This window comes from Jaculus jaculus, chromosome 5, assembly GCF_020740685.1.
Source record: "Jaculus jaculus isolate mJacJac1 chromosome 5, mJacJac1.mat.Y.cur, whole genome shotgun sequence".
NCBI classification, from domain to species: Eukaryota; Metazoa; Chordata; class Mammalia; order Rodentia; family Dipodidae; genus Jaculus; species Jaculus jaculus.
In genome coordinates, this window is record NC_059106.1 from 104,197,255 (window position 1) to 104,218,236 (window position 20,982).

Below are 20,982 nucleotides of genomic sequence, written 5' to 3' on the forward strand. Positions count from 1 at the left end.
GAGGAATGTCTGTGGGTTCTTAAATCAGATAAAGGTGGCAACAGAATTTAACCATCACATCCATTTATCAGTTGAAGGACATCCAGGCTGGTTTCATTTTCCAGCTATTATGAATAGAGCATAATAAACATGGATGAACAAGTATCTCTTGTAATAATTAGTATAATTATTATAGTATATCCCAAGAAGTGAGTCATATGTTAAATCTATATTTAGTTGTTTTAGGGACCTCCACACCAATTTCCACAATGGCTGTACCAGATCACATTCTCACCAACAATGGAGAAAGGTACCTCTTTCCTCACACCCTCATTACCACTATTATTTATTGTCATTTTATTTCTTGATGATAACCATTCTGACAGGAGTAAGATGTAATTGCAAAGTAGTTTTAATTTGCATTTCCCTGATGGCTAAGTATGTACAACATGATTGTAGATGTTTATTGGCTAATTGTATTTCTTCTTTTGAGAACTTTCCTCTATCCAGTTCTGTTGCCCATGTTTTGATTGGGTTGTTTGATTTCTTATTATTTATTTATTTTTAAATTCTTTGTATATCCTAGGTATTAATCCTCTGCGAGATGTGTAGCTGACAATGATTTGCTCCCATTCTGTAGGCTTCCTCTTTTTTTTTTTTTATAATTTTTTTTATTTATTTTATTTGAGATCGACAGACACAGAGAGAAAGACAGATAGAGGGAGAGAGAGAGAATGGGCGTGCCAGGGCTTCCAGCCTCTGCAAACGAACTCCAGATGCGTGCGCCCCCTTGTGCATCTGGCTAACGTGGGACCTGGGGAACCGAGCCTCGAACCGGGGTCCTTAGGCTTCACAGGCAAGCGCTTAACCACTAAGCCATCTCTCCAGCCCTGTAGGCTTCCTCTTTACTCACAGTGTCTGTTGCTGTACAAAAGGTTTTAAATTTTATGAGATTCCAACTATTGCTAATTATCATACTTCCTGAGCAAATATTCACTTTATTTATTTGTTTGTTTGTTTATTTATTTATTTTTTGCAATGCATCTCTCACTGACCTGGAAATTACCAATTTATCTAGTCTAACTAGGCAGCAAACCCTAGGGATTCTCATGTTTCTGCTTCCCCAGTGCTGGGATTATAGGTGTACACCACCATGCCTGGCTTTTACTTGGGTACTAGGAATCTAAACTTGGGTTCTAACAGTTGTGTGTCAAGCATTTTACCATCAATCTTCCCAGCCCCTAGTTTGGATCTTGAATGCTCTTCAACACAATAGGCAGGAGGTGGTTGAAGCTTTGGTGGTGGGGTGTGGGGTGGGAGTAGAAGTAAGGGCATTTCCTTTAAAGGCTATTAGGTTATTGTCCTCTCCTCCCCCCCCCAATCGTCTTTTGTTTCCTGGACCCAATGAAGTGATCAGGCTTCCTCTGTGAACAGTTAACCCTTTCATAATGCACTACCTCATTGCAGGCTCAAAACCAGTAGGTCAACTGGCCATGGACTTAACCCTATAAGGCTGTGAGCCAAAATTAGCATTTCTTGCTTATAAGTTGAATATCTCAGTGTATAGTTGCTTTTCTTTTTTTTTTCCAGCTCTTCTATTCCTTTATCATGTAAACAAAAGATTCACCTAAAGCTTAAAAAAACATTGAAAAATATATAATTTCATATCATTTACATTGAGTACAGGTTCCAATATCAAACAAACACCATCACTAATGTTAGAAACAGTGAAAGGCATGACAACTCATAGCCTTTTACATTCGAAGGTAATGAATATGTTCTCACATTTGTATTCTTGTTATCGTGACACATAGCTATTGGGTACCTGAGAAGTTGGAAGACTACTACTGATGAACTTCATTTTCTTCTAGTTTGTTTGATCTTGTTTTCAAAACTTACTGTGCTTTGAACCTCTTCACAGCTTTATTTCATCCACAGCTAACTTTATTCTTATCAGCCTGCCATAATCAAAGGCTAACTACATGAATTCCTAATGTGCTCACAGATTTAAAAATCAATCAAAAAACTATATAGCCAAATCGTGTAGGATTTTGTATGTATGTATGTACACACACACACACACACACACACACACACATATATATATTCATTGCAAGGAATCTCTATTACTTTCTCATTTCCACACTATCACACTATATATAAACTATATAGCCAAATCGTGTAGGATTTTGTACATACATACATATATATATATATATATATATATATATATATATATATATATATATATATATTCATTGCAAGGAATCCCTATTACTTTCTCATTTCCACACTATCACACTGTGTTTCGTAAAAATATAGAAAAAAGACTGACAATAATTTGAATAATCCATCTTGTAAAAATAATCAACCTAAGATTAAAAATTCTAAATTATAGTTTTATTTGCATTTAAAAATACATTGGAAATTCGGCACAGGCCCACAATCAAACTTATAATGTATATATTTTTGCATCTTGGATTAAGTTAATGCTTGGATTTTCTAGCTAGCTGTGTATTCTTAGCTGTATCAATTGATTTGATGTAATATATTTTCAGGGTAGGACCTTAAGGTATTAGGTGTGGCTCTTAAGACTCTCAGAGTATCTACAAAGATGTTCTTAGGGGTTGAGTTTCCCTGCTATAGGAGTATTCAAGCAGGCTGAGTGGAATAAAATACAGGTAGATTCTAAAATTTAACTAAACACTGTACACATTCAATCAAAAACAGCCCCGAGTATGTATGCAAGAGTAGTTATTATAATGACCAGATCCTCTATCAACAAAGAGGTTTAGATTTCTGGTCTGTTGAGGGATCCAAGTCAGCTTGTGACCAAGTTAGACCCTTCCCTGGTGCAATCCCAGTTACCTTGGGTGATTTTGGTCTCAGTCAAGTTGCTGCCTGGGTCGTTGGGCTGCTGTTCTGACTTCTGGAGCTGGGCACTTGCTTTTCCTGTGGGGCAAACTGAGCCGCTGCTGCTGCCTCTGCTGCTGCTGTAGCTGCCACTTCTGGAGCCACCACTGCTGCTGAAGCTGCTGCTGCTGTGTCCACTGCCGCTGCTCCCCCTGAAGCTGCTGCTGCGGGATCTGCCGCTGCTGCCACTCCTGGGTCTGCTGCTGCTGGGGCCGCTGGTACCGGTGCTGGAGCCGCTGATGTTGCTCCCGAACTCTGCTCCTGCTTGGGTCCCGTTGTCAGCCCAAGTTGGCGTGGCCGGTCCCGGGCCGCTGCTCTGTTCGCTGGAGCTGGGTTCAGGCAGTGGGGGAGGGGAGGGAGCCGCGGCTGCTCTGGTTGTCTCGTTGTTCCACGTGTTCTTCTACCTCGAGGTCTGCTCCTCTGTTGCTCGCTGCCGCTCTCCCCTCACGGTTCCCGAGTTGTGAAGAGCGCGGTGTGAGGGGAAAATCCCACACCTGGCTTTTCCTGCGGCTCGAGCGGAGTCTGGCAGTTTTCTGCTGCGCCGCGGCCGCGGTGGTTGGCCGAGCTGCCGGAGCCACTTTTCCCGCCTGTGCAGGCTCTGGATGCTCTATAACTCTTCTACTTCTCCACTGCCGCTTTAATTTCCTATACACCTCACTTTTTAGTAAAAGTGTGTATTTTGCTGAGTTTTTTTGGTCTTTTTCCCCCCTAGGCTGCTTTGGCCTGGTTCCTACGCCGCCATCTTAACCGGAAGTCTCCACAATCAAACTTATTTTCAATGCACATTACTTCAGTTTTGAAGACATGGTTTGTTTTGACAAGTCTTTTTTTTTAAATTTTTTATTTATTTATTTGAGAGCGACAGACACAGAGAGAAAGACAGATAGAGGGAGAGAGAATGGGCGCACCAGGGCTTCCAGCCTCTGCAGACGAACTCCAGACGCGTGCGCCCCCTTGTGCATCTGGTTAACGTGGGACCTGGGGAACCGAGCCTCGAACCGGGGTCCTTAGGCTTCACAGGCAAGCGCTTAACCGCTAAGCCATCTCTCCAGCCCGACAAGTCTTTTTTTTTTAGCTGAACACCAAAATAGGGGAACTCTGTAGCTTCCCACTGGTGCTGCCGCCACTGCCACAGCCGCTGTGTGTGGCTTCCTTGCTGATGGAAATGGGTGACTCTCATCTGTCTTTTATCACCTGAACAGTTTTCCGACCATAGTGATAATAACTGTAGCCTGACGCAGCTGTGGTAAAAGCTATACAACACCACAGTATCTGAAGACAAATGCTGTCAGCGTAATTGAAAACTGGAACTGCCAAAGAAGCTGTCATCAAGATTAACTGGGCTGTATTTACCTTGCTGATGAATGTTGGTTTTAACCTAGCAGTAGCATAGCAAGGATTGAAATACTTAGCTAGTGTTCTCCTGTTGGAAGAGTTCGATATCTGACATAAAAAACAGCAGCAATCAACATTACATCTCTTGAAATTATCATATAAGTAAGTGGAACTGGAATAAGATCTGCATAGGTAAGCTAACATATAAGATACTGATAAGTATTTTATCAGCTAGTGGATCAAGAGCACTTCCCAAAGCTGATTTTTGATTGGCCCAGTTTCGAGCAATAAATCCATCCAACAAATCAGTTAGCCCAGCTAAAGCAAAAACTCCTAGAGCAACATTAAAATCTTCTTCAATAATCAAATAGCCCAAAACTGGAGCTAGGCCAATTCTCGTCATTGACAACATATTTGGGATTGTCCATGGATTTTCATAAAGGCTGGCGGCGCCCGCCAGGGCCCAGCTGCCGCCCGGGGCCTCCGCCGCGGCGCTTCCCGCGGCCTTGGGGGCCCACGGCCGCCTTCCCGGCGCTGGAGCACAGGTTACGCGGGCCAGCCCCGGGCAGCCGCCAGCCGAGCGGCGGGACGCAGCCACCAGAGCTCCGCCAGGCAGCAGGCGCCCCTCCCCCGCCCGGCCGCGCCCCCTGCAGCCAGGCGGCCCCGCGGAGGGCCCCCAGCCTGCCGCGCCACGCGCCAGGCCTGCATGCTGGGGGTCGGGACCTCAGCAGGCAGCCTGCCCACGGAACCCCGGCTATCCTGTGGGACCGCAGCCGCGCCGATGCTCCCATGCTAATAACCAGACTCCGGCAGGTTCCGTCATGAGTTGCTTTTCTGTGACTGTGACCACACTACTTAAAGAAAGACAGATTTGGGCTCATGATTCCAGAGGGTTTGAGTCCATCGTGGTAGGGATGGTATGATGGAGCAGCTCAGATCATGGTGTCAGAATTGTGTGGCAATTCTGTGTCATGGCACAGTAGACCAGGAAGCAGAGAACAAAGCAGGAACTGGAGGCAGGATATAACTTTCAAAAGCTCACGCCCGAGTGACCTACTTCCACCATTCAGACTCTATCCTATATCCGAAAGGTTCTATATAACCTCCCCAAATAGCCCTATAACCTGAAGAACAAATATTCAGGACATTAGCCTGTGGGGGATTTTTCAGATTCAAGGTATATTGTCACAGTGTCAGAAAGGTGATTAATACAGGGACATGTGACCTATTTCATAGACCCTTCCACAGGAGGGAAATCATACTCGGTACTGTAAACCTGTCAAAAGCCTGTGGCTGGAGGCATCATAGACCTAGTGCAGAAGCCACTACCTGATGTATTGCTAAGTGGACATGTTGTTCCCATGACATTGTCCTCTAAATCTTTATGTTTATGTCTATGGATTATTCTTCTTGTCAGCTTTGCCAGAGAAGCTACTTTGTTTTCAGTAACAGTTACTGTAGAACCTCATAACTGAGAATAAAAGATGCTCAGCTCTAAATGAGACATGTATATCACTACCTCCAAGACTCAGAGATGGTCAGATGCTTTTTTTGAATACATACTTAATGGACTCAGTAAAAGGCCTTTGACTTCAAACTGCACAAGTGAGATAGCAATACCCAGGAAAGACAAGAAACATCATGGAGTTGGGGAATAGAGAGACGGTAAGAGCCAAAGTAAGGGGTGTAATGCTGTGAAATGCTATCTTCCAGACATGACATTGCCATTGCAGTCATAAACTTAGCAGTTGTGGATACGTGCACAAGATCTGCACAAGACTGAGCATATTGTCATTCCATCATGGATAGGATAGGGGTTTATAAGGTCCCACCCCTCTAAGAGGACCTATTAGCAGTTAAAGACTGTAAGGGTAGGAAGAGACATTCTCTTTAGTGGTGTAGCCACTGGTAAGCTGCCTATGCTTCTGTAAATAACCCCTCACCCATGCTCCTACAAGTAAGGCTAATTTAAACTCATTGGTTCCCAATAAAAGACATGGAAGTAAGATGAAGAATAGTTGGGAAGAGGAAGATAATTAGCAGGAGGGGGAGGTGAGCAAAAGAGGGTAATGGGAATGACTATGACCAAAATACTTTATATACAAATAAAAAAATAAAAGATTTAGGGGCCCTACCCTGGTGAACATGTGGTTGCCACAGAGACAGAGAAGCAGTGGCTGTGACCCCCCTGGCCTCAGCAGGGTTTTCATGTGCTTTTGCTCCAGAGCATTTTATTGTACAGCACAGTGAAAGGAGAATTGTGCAGTAAATTAGTAAGTTGTGGACATGAAAACAGGGCTAATTGCATACAGTGGCATCAAGACAATGGTTGTTTGTATACTTGTTCAGATGATAAGTATATTGTGGAGTGGAATTTACAGACATGCAAAGTAAAGTGCAAATAGAAAGGAGACAATAGTAGCATCAGTTTCCTTTGTATCGGTCCACATAGAAAGATGTTCCTTTCAGCTGGCTGGACAGTCAAACCATGGGGTTTGGAGACCAAAGAAGTCTACAGACACTTCACAGGACATGCCATGCCAGTATCATCACTCATGTTTACTATTGTCAGATCCTCTAATGATGGAGTTACAAGTCTTTACTTCTTATCTGGAGCAGTGCATGACCAGGTACTTAATGTTTGGAGTTCTGCTCAGAAAACAATGAAAAGCATTTTGTGATGTCTTTCACATTACCAACAAACCTGTCCATATCAATTTGACTTTGTCAGAAAACAAAGAATAGGGCTGAAGAGATGGCTTAGCAGTTAAGGCACTTGCCTGAAAAGCCAGAGGATGCACATAAGCCTGATGTACAAGGTGGCACATGCTTCTGGAGTTTGTTTGCAGAGCTAGAATCCTTAGTGTGCCTATTTTCTCTTTCTCTCTATTTGCTTCTCTCTCTCAAATAAATAAAATACTTCTTGGAAAAATAAGAAAACAAAGAAGAGCCTATCAAGTTAGCTGCTGTTTGCAGAGATGGTCAGATGCTTTTTTTGAATACATATTTAATGGACTCAGTAACAACGCTTTGACTTCAAACTGCACAATTGAGATAGCAATACCCAGGAAAGACAAAAAATCAATACCAAAACCCATCCCTATCCTAGCAGCTGGCTTTTGCTCTGACAAAATTGTCATTATTGCTTGTGTTTCAGCCTACTATTGAAAGAGTGGCTTTAAACTCCAAAGAATCTCATGTGTGTTCAGAAAGAGAAATTTCAAACTGCTGGGCTCCCAAAGTAGAAACTTCTGTAACAAAGATGAGGACACCAGTGAGGAATTCTAAAGCAAAAGTTCTGGTGCCTGGGATTTCTGGACATCATACACCTATCAAACCTCCACCCCAACAAACCAAGGAGGTGAGAAGCAAGAGGAAGCTAGGGAGTAATAAGAAGAGCATTGAAGAACACCTAGGAGCTGCAAAAAGAAGGATGATCTGTAGATGAATAGCTTCCCAGTTCTTGTGACACAGGGCTTAGGAAGTAAAGATTTGGAAATGCTAGATAAAGTACTTCAAACTAGGAATTTAAACCTAATAAAGAAGACTATGTTAAGGATACTCTTTTTGGGGGCTGGAGAGATGGCTTAGCGGTTAAGCGCTTGCCTATGAAGCCTAAGGACCCCAGTTCGAGGCTCGGTTCCCTAGGACCCACGTTAGCCAGATGCACAAGGGGGCGCATGCTTCTGGAATTTGTCTGCAGTGGCTAGAAGCCCTGGTGTGCCCATTCACTCTCTCTCTTTGCCTCTTTCTCTGTCTGTCGCTCTCAAATAAAAAAAATAAAATTTTTTTTAAAAAGCATACTCTTTTTTAAAAAAATTATTTCTATTTATTTCTTTGAGAGAGAGAGAGGAAGAGAGAGAGAGGAAGAGGCAGAGAAAGAAAGGGCACGCTAAGACCTCCAGCCACTACAAACGAACTCCAAATGCATGCACCACCTTGTGCATCTGGCTTATGTGGGTCCTGGGGAATTGAACCTTGGTCTTTTGGCTTCACAGGCAAGTGCCTTAACTGCTAAGCCATTGCCCCCAGCCCAATGTTAAGGATACTCTTACATGTGTTTATTCCACTGTTACCAGAGCTAACAAAGAAGTTGCAAGGCCAGCCTAACAGTGCTGTTATAATGGTTCAGTGACTTAGATGTGTGCTAATGATTCATATGTTGTGTCTGTCCATATTGCTGGATCTGGTACACCAATTAATGGTCAGCGAAGTCAAACTTTCCGGAAACTATCTCTTCATGGAAATCTTATCCTAATCATACAAGTTACTGCATCAGAGAAAATGAAAACAATGCCTTCTCCTGTACAAAAGGCAAAATCTTCTGAAGAGGAATCTGATGATGAAATTGAAGAAAAGGATTCCTATAATAATTAGAATGAAGGTGAGGATGAGAAAGAAAGGGAAAATGATGAGATATTGATGAAGAGAATGAAGGGGAAGATGAAGATGCTGAAGTAAAAGAAGAAGATGGTGAGGCAAGAGATATGTCAAGTGAAAAAGAATTAAATGGAGATTTTGATTTAAATCCTGAAAATGAAAGTAAAGAAGAATGAAGATCAAGTCAGCCAGTCATACTGTGAACCCTGGCTCACCTTGCCCAGTGCTGCTGAGTCCTCCCTGGGAGGCTTGTCCTGTGCCTGGGGACTGGATACTGCTATACAGTTCAAATTTACAGTAGTGTTCCACCCTTGCTGTCCTAGCTCCCCAGACCTTAACTGTGTAAATAAGAGTGTTTCATTCAAATGTTAATAAACTTCCTTTTTTATTTTTATTTTTTGAGGTAGGGTCTTGCTCTAGCCCAGGCTGACCTGGAATTCACTATGTAGTCTCAGGGTGGCCTCAAACTCACAGTGATCATCTTACCTCTGCCTCCCAAGTGCTGAGATTAAAGGTGTGTGCCACCATGCCTGGCCAAATGTTAATAAACTTTATACAGTAAATATTTTTTAAAAATGAAAGCATTTACCACACCGGGCTTTCATGATAAAGAACATGGCACAGGGTAGGACTCCTTACAATGTGCTCCTCCAGACAGAAAATGGCCTGGATATCCATGACCTCGCAGAGCCTGACACTACCTACACAAGACCATCATAATACGAGGAAAAGATGATGACATCAAAGTAAAAAAGGGACTTACTGAGAAGGGGAGGGAATATGCTGGAGAGTGAAGTTGTGCAGGGGAAAGTGTGTGTGTGGGATTATCATGGTTTATTGTCTATAATTATGGAAGTTGTCAATAAAAATGTAATATTTTTTTGTAAATTTATACAACTATACAAATAAATCAATAAGAAGTACAGGACTTCCAGTTAAGATGGCGGCTTAGGTACCACGCCAAAGCAGCCGAAGGGGGAAAAAGACCAAAAAAAAACTCAGCAACATACACACTTTTACTAAAAAGTGAGGTGTATAGGAAATTGAAGGGGCAGTGGAGAAGTAGAAGAGTTCCAGAGCATCCAGAGCCTGCACAGGTGGGAAAAGCGGCTCCGGGAGCTTGGCCAACCGCCATGGCCGCGGCGCACCAGAAAGCCTCCAGACTCGGCTCAAGCTGCAGGAAAAGCCAGGTGCCGGAGCTTCCCCTCACACTGCGCTCTCCGCAACTCGGGAAACGTGAGGGCAGAGCGGCAGCGAGCAGTGGAGGAGCAGACCACGAGGTAGAAGAACGCTTGGAGCAGCAAGAGAACCACAGCAGCTGTGGCTCCCTCCCCTCCCCCACCGCCTGAGCCCAGCTCCGGCGAACAGAGCAGCGGCCCAGGACCCAGCCACGTCAACTTGGGCTGACAGTGGGACCCAAGCAGGAGCAGAGTTTGGCAGCAATATCAGAGGCTCCAGCACTGGTAACAGCGGCCCCAGCAGCAACAGACCCAGGAGTGGCCGCAGCAGCAGACTTGGCAGCAGCAGCTTCAGGGTGAGCAGCGGCAGTGGACACAGCAGCAGCAGCTTCAGCAGCAGTGGTGGCTCCAGCAGTGGCAGCTACAGCAGCAGGAGAGGCAGCAGCAGTGGCTCAGTTTGCCCCACAGGAAAAGCAAGTGCCCAGCTCCAGAAATCAGAACAGCAGCCCGACGACCCAGGCAGCAACTTGACTGAGACCAAAATCATCCAAGGTAACTGGGATTGCACCAGGGAAGGGTCTCACTTGGTCACAAGCTGACTTGGATCCCTCAACAGACCAGAAATCTTAACCTCTTTGTTGATAGAGGATCTGGTCGTTATAATAACTACTCTTGCATACATATTCGGGCCGGTTTTGATTGAATGTATACAGTGTTTAGTTAAATTTTGGAATCTACCTGTATTTTATTCCACTCAGCCTGCTTGAATACTCCTATAGCAGGGAAACTCAACCCCTAAGAACATCTTTGTAGATACTCTGAGAGTCTTAAGAGCCACACCTAACACCTTAAGGTCCTACCCTGAAAATATGTTACATCAAATCAATTGATACAGCTAAGAATACACAGCGAGCTAGAAAATCCAAGCATTAACTTAATCCAAGATGCAAAAATATATACATTATAACACAAGAAACACTAAAACGCAAGACGATATAAATCCACCTGAAAGTATTAATGCATCAGAAATGTCCTCCAGTGAGAAAGAGTTAGAGGAAATGCCTGAGAAAGAGTTCAAAAGAATAATTATAAATATGTTCAAAGAAGTCAAAGAACACATGAAAACAATCAAAGAAGAAATCAAAGAGGAAATCAAAGAGGAAATCAAAGGAATCAAAGAAGATGCAGGACACCAATTTCATGAAATAAAGAAGGCAATACAAGACATAAATAAGGAAATAGAAATAATAAAGAAAAACCAGTCAGAATTACTAGCAATGAAGAACACAGTTAATGAAATAAACTCTGTAGAAAATCTCACCAGTAGGATGGATGAGGGAGAGGACAGAATACTAAGCTAGAAGACCAGGTGGCAGACCTAATGCAGTCCAACAAAGAGAAAGACAAACTTATAGAAAAGTATGAGTGGGAATTTCAAGATATTTGGGACACTATGAGAAGATCCAATACAAGAATTCAGGGCATAGTAGAAGGAGAAGAACTCCACCCCAGAGGCATAGTAGGCGTCTTCAACAAAATCATAGAGGAAAATTTCCCCCAAATTGGGAAAGAGGTGCCAATGCAGATACAGGAAGACTTTAGAACCCCAGCCAGACAAAAACCAGAAAGAACCTCTCCTCGCCATATTATAATCAAACTTCCAAACACACACACCAAAAAAAATATTGAAAGCAGTTAGAGAGAAAAATCAAGTTACCTACAAAAGCAAGCCTATCAGGATTACAGCAGATTATTCAACACAAACTTTAAAAGCCAGAAGGGCTTGGAGTGATATATTCCAAGTTCTGAAAGATAACAACTGTCAACCAAGGTTACTTTATCCTGCAAAGTTATCCATTCAAATAGATGGAGAAATAAAGACATTCCATGACAAAAGCAGGTTAAAGGAGTATTTGAAGACAAAACCAGCTCTACAGAAAATACTTGATAGAATCCTCCATGCTGAAGAAAAGGAAAAGCACACATATAAGGAACCTAGAAAAAACAAGCAATACTCAAATAGTAGTTAACAGAAGAGAGCACAGGTAGAACCAGAAACACACACACACACACAAAAGGCAAACATAAATACACACCTTTCAATAATATCTCTTAATATCAATGGCCTAAATGCCCCAACAAAAAGACATAGATTTGCAGACTGGGTTAAAAAGCAGGATCCTACAATTTGTTGTCTCCAAGAAACACACCTTTCTACAAAGGATAGACATTATCTTAGGGTGAAAGGTTGGAAGACAGTGTTTCAAGCAAATGGGCCTAGAAAACAAGCAGGGGTTGCTATCCTAATATCAGACAGGGTAGACTTTAGTCCGACGTTAGTTAAGAAAGATAAGGAAGGTCACTTTATATTGATTAAGGGCACACTCCAACAGGAGGACATTACAATCCTAAACGTATATGCACCTAACATGGGGGCTCCCACATTCGTCAAACAAACACTATTAGAACTAAGATCACAGATAACACCAAACACAGTGGTGGTGGGTGACTTTAACACCCCACTCTCATCAATTGACAGATTATCCCGGGAAAGAATAAACAGAGAGGCATCTGGACTAAATGAGGTCATAGAAGGAATGGACCTAACAGATATATACAGGACATTTCATCCAAAGGCTGCAGAATATACATTCTTTTCAGCAGCACATGGAACATTCTCTAAAATAGACCATATATTAGGACACAACGCAAATCTTAACAAATTTAGGAAAATTGAAATAATTCCTTGCATTCTATCTGACCACAATGGAATTAAACTACAAATCAGTAGCAAAAAAGGCTATAGAGCATACACAAAATCATGGAAACTAAACAATACACTACTAAATGATGAATGGGTCAATGAAGAAATCAAAAAGGAAATCAAAAAATTTATAGAGTCAAATGAAAATGAGAACACAACATACCAAAATCTCTGGGACACAATGAAGGCAATTCTAAGAGGTAAATTTATAGCCTTAAGTGCCTATATTAAGAAATTAGAAAGGTCACAAGTAAACGACCTAATGCTTCGCCTTAAAGCCTTGGAAAAAGAAGAACAAGGCAAACCAAAAATCAGTAGACGGGAAGAAATAATAAAGATTAGGGCAGAAATTAATGAAATAGAAACAAAAAGAACAATCCAAAGAATTAATGAAACAAAGAGTTGGTTCTTTGAAAGGATAAACAAGATTGATAAACCCTTAGCAAATGTGACCAAAAGAAAGAGAGAAGAGACACAAATTAATAAAATCAGAGATGAACAAGGTAACATCACAACAGATTCCAGAGAAATACAAAAAAGCATAGGGACATGCTATAAAAGCATATACTCCACAAAGTATGAAAATCTGAAAGAAATGGATGATTTCCTTGATCTATATGACCTACCTAAATTAAATCAAAATGAGATTAATCACTTAAATAGACCTATAACAAATATGGAGATCCGAACAGTTATCAATAATCTCCCAACTAAAAGAAGCCCAGGCCCGGATGGATTCACTGCTGAATTTTACCAGACTTTTAAGGAAAGCTAACACCATTGCTTCTTAAGCTTTTCCAGGAAATAGAAAAAGAAGGAATGCTACCAAACTCCTTCTATGAGGCCAGCATCACCCTGATACCAAAACCAGGCAAAGATAGAACAAAAAAAGAAAATTACAGACCAATCTCCCTCATGAACATAGATGCAAAAATTCTCAACAAAATATTGGCAAACAGAATACAAGAGTATATCAAAAAGATCATTCACCCTGACTGAGTAGGCTTTATCCTTGCAAAGCTTAAGAAGCAATGGTGTTAGCTCTTACTTAAAGGTGTGGTAAAATTCAGCAGTGAATCCATCCGGGCCTGGGCTTCTTTTAGTTGGGAGATTATTGATAACTGTTCAGATCTCCATGTTTGTTATAGGTCTATTTAAGTGATTAATCTCATTTTGATTTAATTTAGGTAGGTCATATAAATCAAGGAAATCATCTATTTCTTTCAGATTTTCATACTTTGTGGAGTATATATGCTTTTATAGTATGTCCCTATGATTTTTTCAATTTCTCTGGAATCTGTTGTGATGTTACCTTGTTCGTCTCTGATTTTATTAATTTGTGTGTCGTCTCTCTTTCTTTTGGTCAGATTTGCTAAGGGTTTATCAATCTTCAAAGAACCAACTCTTTGTTTCACTAATTCTTTGGATTTTTTTTTTGTTTCTATTTCATTAATTTCTGCCCTAATCTTTATTATTTCATCCCGTCTACTGATTTTTGGATTGCCTTGTTATTCTTTTTCCAAGGCTTTAAGGTGAAGCATTAGGTTGTTTACCTGAGACCTTTCTTATTTCTTAATATAGGCACTTAAGGCTATAATTTTACCTCTTATAACTGCCTTCATTGTGTCCCAGAGATTTTGGCATGTTGTGTTCTCATTATCGTTTGACTCTATCAATTTTTTTATTTCCTTCTTGATTTCTTCATTGCCCCATTTATCATAGTATTGTTTAATTTTCATGATTTTCTGTATGCTCTATAGCCTTTCTTGCTACTGATTTGTAGTTTAATTCCATTGTGGTCAGATAGAATGCAAGGAATTATTTCAATTTTCCTGAATTTGTTAAGATTTGCTTTGTGTCCTAATATATGGTCTGTTTTAGAGAATGTTCCATGTGCTGCTGGAAAGAATGTTTTTTCTGCAGCATTTGGGTGAAATGTCCTCTATATATCTGTTAGGTCCATGACCTCATTTAGTCCAGATGCCTCTCTGTTTATTTTTTCCCGGGATGACCAGTTGATTGATGACAGTGAGGTGTTAAAGTCACCCACCACCATTGTGTTTTGTGGTATCTGTGACCTTAGTTCTAATAGTGTTTGTTTGATGACTTTGGGAGCCCCCATGTTAGGCACATATATGTTTAGGATTGTAATGTCCTTCTGTTGGAGTGTGCCCTTAATCAATATAAAGTGACCTTCCTTATCTTTCTTGACCAACGTTGGACTGAAGTCTACCTAGTCAGATATTAGGATAGCAACCCCTGCTTGTTTTCTAGGCCCATTTGCTTGAAACACCGTTTTCTAACCTTTTACACTAAGACAATGTCTATCCTTTATAGAAAGGTGAGTTTCTTGGAGACAACACATTGTAGGATCCTGCTTTTTTTTTTTTTAAACTTTTTATTTATTTATTTCAGAGCGATAGACACAGAGAGAAAGACAGATAGAGGGAGAGAGAGAGAGAATGGGCGCGCCAGGGCTTCCAGCCTCTGCAAACGAACTCCAGACGCGTGCGCCCCCTCGTGCATCTGGCTAACGTGGGACCTGGGGAACTGAGCCTTGAACCGGGGTCCTTAGGCTTCACAGGCAAGCGCTTAACCGCTAAGCCATCTCTCCAGCCCAGGATCCTGCTTTTTAACCCAGACTGCAAACCTATGTCTTTGGGTGGGGCATTGAGGCCGTTGACATTAAGAGATATTATTGAAAGGTGTGTATTTATGTTTGCCTTTTTTTTTTTTTTTTTGGTTCTGGTTCTACCTTTGCTTTCTTGTGTTTACTAGTATTTGAGTATTGCTTGTTTTTTCCAGGTTCCTTATCTGTGTCCTTTTCCTTTTCTTCAGCATGGAGGATCCTATCACGTATTTTCTGTAGAGCTGGTTTTGTCTTCAAATACTCCTTTAACCTGCTTTTGTCATGGAATGTCCTTATTCTCAGTCTATTTGAATGGATAGCTTTGCAGGATAAAGTACCCTTGGTTGACAGTTGTTATCTTTCAGAACTTGGAATACATCACTCCAAGCCCTTCTTGCTTTTAAAGTCTGTGTTGAATAATCTGCTGTCATCCTTATGGGCTTGCCTTTGTAGGTAACTTGATTTTTTGTCTCTAACTGCTTTCAATATTTTTTCTTTGGTTTGTGTGTTTAGTAGTTTGATTATAATATGACGAGGAGAAGTTCTTTCCTGGTTTTGTCTGGCTGGGGTTCTAAAGGCTTCCTGTATCTGCATTGGCACCTCTTTCCCAATTTGAGGAAGGTTTCTGCTATGATTTTGTTGAAGATGCCTACTATTCCTTTGGAGTGGAATTCTTCTCCTTCTACTATGCCCTGAATTCTTATATATGATCTTTTCATAGTGTTCCAAATATCTTGAAATTCCCACTTGTACTTTTCTATAAGTTTGTCTTTCTCTTTGTTGGACTGTATTAGATCTGCCACCTGGTCTTCTAGCTTAGATATTCTGTCCTCTCTTTCATCCATTTTACTGGTGAGATTTTCTACAGAGTTTTTTATTTCATTAACTGTATTCTTCATTGCTAGTAATTCTGCCTGGTTTTTCTTTATTATTTCTATTTCCTTATTTATGTCTTGTATTGCCTTTTTTATTTCACAAAATTGGTGTCCTGCTTCTTCTTTGATTTCCTCTTTGACTCCTTTGATTTGTTCTCTGACTTCTTGAACATCTTTACAATCATTCTTTTGAAATCTTTCTCAGGCATTTCCTCTAACTCCTTCTCACTGGATGTCATTTCTGATGCATTAATACTGTTAGGAGCATTTATATTGTCTTGCTTTTTAGTGTTTCTTTTGTTATAATTTATATATTTTTGCATCTTGGATTAAGTTAATGCTTGGATTTTCTAGCTAGCTCAGTATTCTTAGCTGTATCAATTGATTTGATGTTATATATCTTCAGGATAGGAGCTTAAGGTGTTAGGTGTGGCTCTTAAGGCTCTCAGAGTATCTACAAAGGAGTTCCTTGTGATCTGCTCCTCCATTGCTCACTGCCACTCTCCCTTCACGTTTCTTGAATTCTGGAGAGCTCCAGTGTGATTGGAAGCTCCCCTCACCTGGCTTTTCCTGTGGCTGGAGCCTAGCCAGGTTGCTTTTCGGTGCGCTGCCAATGCTGTGGTCAGTGGACCTGCCAGGGCTGCTTTTGCCGGCCTGTGCGGGTGCTGGATCTCTTCTACTTCTCCACTGCCATTTCAGTTTCCTATACACCTCACTTTTTAGTAAAAGTGTGTATTTTGCTGAATTTTTTCGGTCTTCCCCCCCCCCCCAGGCTGCTTTGGCGTGGTACCTAAGCCACCATCTTAACTGGAAGTGGCTCTTAATTCTTTCCACCACCTCTTCCTCAATAGACCCTCAGCCTTGGAAGGTGTGATAGAGATATTACAGTACTGAGTACTCTGGTCACTTCTTTCCAGCACAATGATACCTTCTGAGTTGTCCCAAGGTCACTGCCATCTGAAAAGAGAAGATTCTCTACCCAAAGTGAGAGTAGCATTAATATAAGGGTATGGATATTAAGAGAAGTGCTTACTGGGCAGTTTGATAAGCATAGCATATACAATTATCCAGACATCAGAGACGTTACACACCTAAGGCTCATGACTACCCCTGTTTTAAGTTTTCAGTATCAGGGATGTATTCCCTCCATTGGAGCCGGCCTCCAGTTCAATTAGAGGGCAGTTGGTTTCCACCATGATAGATGTGTCACTATTGTACCCATTGGCTCATTTGGCCTGGCTGGACAAATATTAGGCTTGCAGTGTTCACTGTTATCTTCACTACTGATTTCTCTTTTTCCAATTGAACTGCATATAGAATGGCTTCTTCCAGCTTTCTGTCAGCTTATCTACATGGAGGAGGTTATAAGCTCAATTCTAGCAGGAGTTCTCAGTGGCCTTGCAGCCCAAGTATGTGGAGTCTTCAGCAATAGGGCCTTATCATCTATTTCTGGTGGGAAACCAAGGGCCTTGGCAATGGCCTATAATGTTTTGGGGGCATCAGGGACCTCCCTGGCCAACACTCACTGGAAGTATCTCATCCCTGGCACTGAAAATTTTATAACAATGATCTATGGCTCCTGAGTGTTCCATTGTCCTAAACCTGAGGATTCCATATGATATTCCATATTTGCATCCTCTTAGATTTTTTTAAAAAATTTTTTATTTATTTATTTGAGAGTGACAGACACAGAGAGAAAGACAGATAGAGGGAGAGAATGGGTGCGCCAGGGCTTCCAGCCTCTGCAAACGAACTCCAGATGCGTGCGCCCCCTTGTGCATCTGGCTAACGTGGGACCTGGGGAACTGAGCCTCGAACCGGGGTCCTTAGGCTTCACAGGCAAGCGCTTAACTGCTAAGCCATCTCTCCAGCCCTCCTCTTAGATTTTGATTAGCCCTCCCTCCACCTTTCTTTTACTCCATCTCTTCCCCTTACCTCACTTTGGGCCTTTTACCCCCATTAATCTATTCTTCTACTTACATATATACCTATTAAGTACCCTCCTCCCTCCCTTTCTCTTCATTTTATATCTCCTTTTTAACTTCCTGGCCTCTTCTAATGAGTTTTTTCCTTCTCACACAGAAGCCCAATCATCTGTAGCTAGGATCCACATATGAGGGAGAATATGCAGCACTTGGCTTTGTTGGCCTGGGTAACCCTCACTTAGTATAATCCTTTCCAGATTCATCTATTTTCCAGCAAATTTCATAACTTCTTTTTTCATTACCACCGAGTCGAAGTCCATTGTATAAACATGCCACATCTTCATTATCCACTCATCAGTTAAGGGACATCTAGCCTGGTTCCATTTCCCAGCTATTATGAATTGAGCAGCAATAAACATGATTGAGCATGTACTTCTAAGGAAATGAGATGAGTTCTTCGGATATATGCCTAGGAGTGCTATAGCTGGGTCATATGGTAGATCAATTTTTAGCTGTCTTAGGAACCTCCACACTGATTTCCACAATGGCTGGACCAGATTGCATTCCCACCAACAGTGTAGAAGGGTTTCTCTTTTTCCACATCCCTGCCAGTATTTATGATCATTTGTTTTCATGATGGTAGCCAATTTGACAGGAGTGGATGGAATCTCACTGTAGTTTTAATCTGCATTTCCCTGATGACTAAGGACATAGAACATTTTTTAAGATGCTTATACGACATCTGTATTTCTTCTTTTGAGAACTCTCTATTTAGCCCCATAGCCCATTTTTTAATTGGCTTATTTGACTTCTTATTATTTTACTTTTTGAGTTCTTCATATATCCTAGATATTAGTCCTCTGTCAGATATATAGCTGGCAAAGATTTTTTCCCACTCTGCTGGTTGCCTCTTTGCTTTATTCACAGTGTCCTTTGCAGTACAAAGTATTTGTAATTTCATGGGGTCCCAGTGGTTAATCTGTGGTTTTATTGCCTGAGCAATTGGAGTTATATTCAGAAAGTCTTTGACAAGACCAATATGTTGAAGGGTTTCCCCTACTTTTTGCTTTAGCAATTTCAGAGTTTCAGGTCTGATGTTAAGGCCTTTAATCCATTTGGACTTAATTCTTATGCATGGAGAGAGAGAAGAATCTATTTTCATCCTTCTGCAGAAATATATCCAGTTTTCAAAACACCATTTGCTGAAGAGGCTGTCTCTTCTCCAATGAGTATTTTTGGAATTTTTTTTAAAATCAAATATCAGGTGGCTGGACTTATATCTGGGTCCTCTATTCTGTTCCATTGATCTACATATCTGCTTTTGGGCCAGTACCATGCTGTTTTTGTTACTATGGCTCTGTACTGTAGGTTAAAATCAGGTATGGTGATACCTCCTGACTTATTTTTGTTGCTCAGTATTATTTTAGATATTTGAGGTTTTTTGTGATTCCAAATGAATTCTTTGATTCTTTTTCCTATTTCCATGAAGAATGCCTTTGGAATTTTGATGGGGATTGCGTTAAATGTGTAGATTGCTTTTGGTAAGGTTGCCATTTTCACAATATTGATTCTTCTGATCCAGGAACAAGGGATGTTTTCCCATTTCCTAGTGTCTTCTGCTATTTGTTGCTTGAGTGTTTTAAAGTTTTCATTGTAGAGATTCTTTACTTCCTTGGTTAGGTTTATTCCAAGGTACTATTTTCTTTGTAGCAATTGCAAATGGGAGTTATTCTCTGATTTAATTCTCTGTGTGTTTTTTGTTAGCATATAGGAATGCTACTGATTTCTGTGTATTTATTTTATATCCTGCTACCTGGCTTAGGTGTTTATCAGCTCTAACAGTCTTCTGGTAGAGACTTTAGGATCTTTTTATATAGAATCCTGTCATTTGCAAATAATGATAACTTGATCTCTTCCTTTCCAATTTGTATCCCTTTTATTTATTTATCTTGCCTTATTGCTATGGCTAAGAATTCCAGTCTATATTAAATAAAAGTGGGGACAGTGGACACCCTTGCTTGTTGCAGATGTTAGAGGAAAAGCTTCCAATTTTTCCCCATTTAGTAATATGTTGGCTGTAGGCTTGTCATAAATAGCCTTCTATTCCTAGTCTCTGTAGTACTTTTATCATGAAGGGTAGTTGGACTTTGTCAAATGCTTTCTCTGTGTCTAATGAGATGCTCATATGATTTTTGTCCTTCCTTCAGTCCCTTTATATAATGTATTACGTTTATTGATTTGCGTATATTGAACCATCCCTGCATCTCTGGGATAAAGCCTACTTGGTCTGGGTGAATGATCTTTCTGATATATTCTTGTATTCTGTTTGCCAATATTTTGTTGAGATTTTTACATCTATGTTTATGAGGGAGATTGGTCAGTAATTTTCTTTTTTTGTTCTATCTTTGCCAGGTTTTGGTATCAGAGTGATGCTGGTTTTGTAGAAGGAGTTTGGTAGGATTCCTTATTTTTCAATTTCATGGAAAAGCTTAAGAAGCAATGGCATTAGTTCTTCCCTGAAGCTCTGGTAAAAATTAGCAGTGAATCCATCTGGGCCTGGACTTTTTTTAGTTGGGAAATTTTTGATAACTTCTTGGATTCTTGTTATAGGTCTATTTACGTTATTAATCTCATCTTGATTTAATTTAGGTAGGTCATGTAAATCAAGGAAATCATCTATTTCTTTCAGATTTTCATACTTAGTGGAGTATATGTTTTTATAGTATGTCTCTATGATATTTTGAATTTCTCTGGTATCTGTTGTGATGTTGCCTTTTTGATCTCTAATTTTATTAATTTGTGTCTCTTCTCTCTTTTGTTCAGATTTGCTAAGGGTTTATCAATCCTGTTTATCCTTTCAAACAACCAACTCTGTTTCATTGATTCTTTGGATTTATTTTTTGTTTCAATTTCATTAATTTCTCCCCTAATCTTTATTATTTCTTCCCATCTACTGATTTTTGGTTTGCCTTGTTCTTTTTTTTACAAGGCTTTAAGGTGAAGC

At 40.7% G+C, this 20,982-nt stretch overlaps 2 pseudogenes; one reads left to right on the forward strand and one right to left on the reverse strand.

The window, feature by feature from the left end:
• Nucleotides 1–4,065: 4,065 nt before the first annotated feature.
• Nucleotides 4,066–4,935, reverse strand: LOC101598660 (annotated as a pseudogene).
• A 113-nt stretch (nt 4,936–5,048) lies between these two features.
• Nucleotides 5,049–8,783, forward strand: LOC101615137 (annotated as a pseudogene).
• The last annotated feature ends 12,199 nt before the right edge of the window (nt 8,784–20,982 follow it).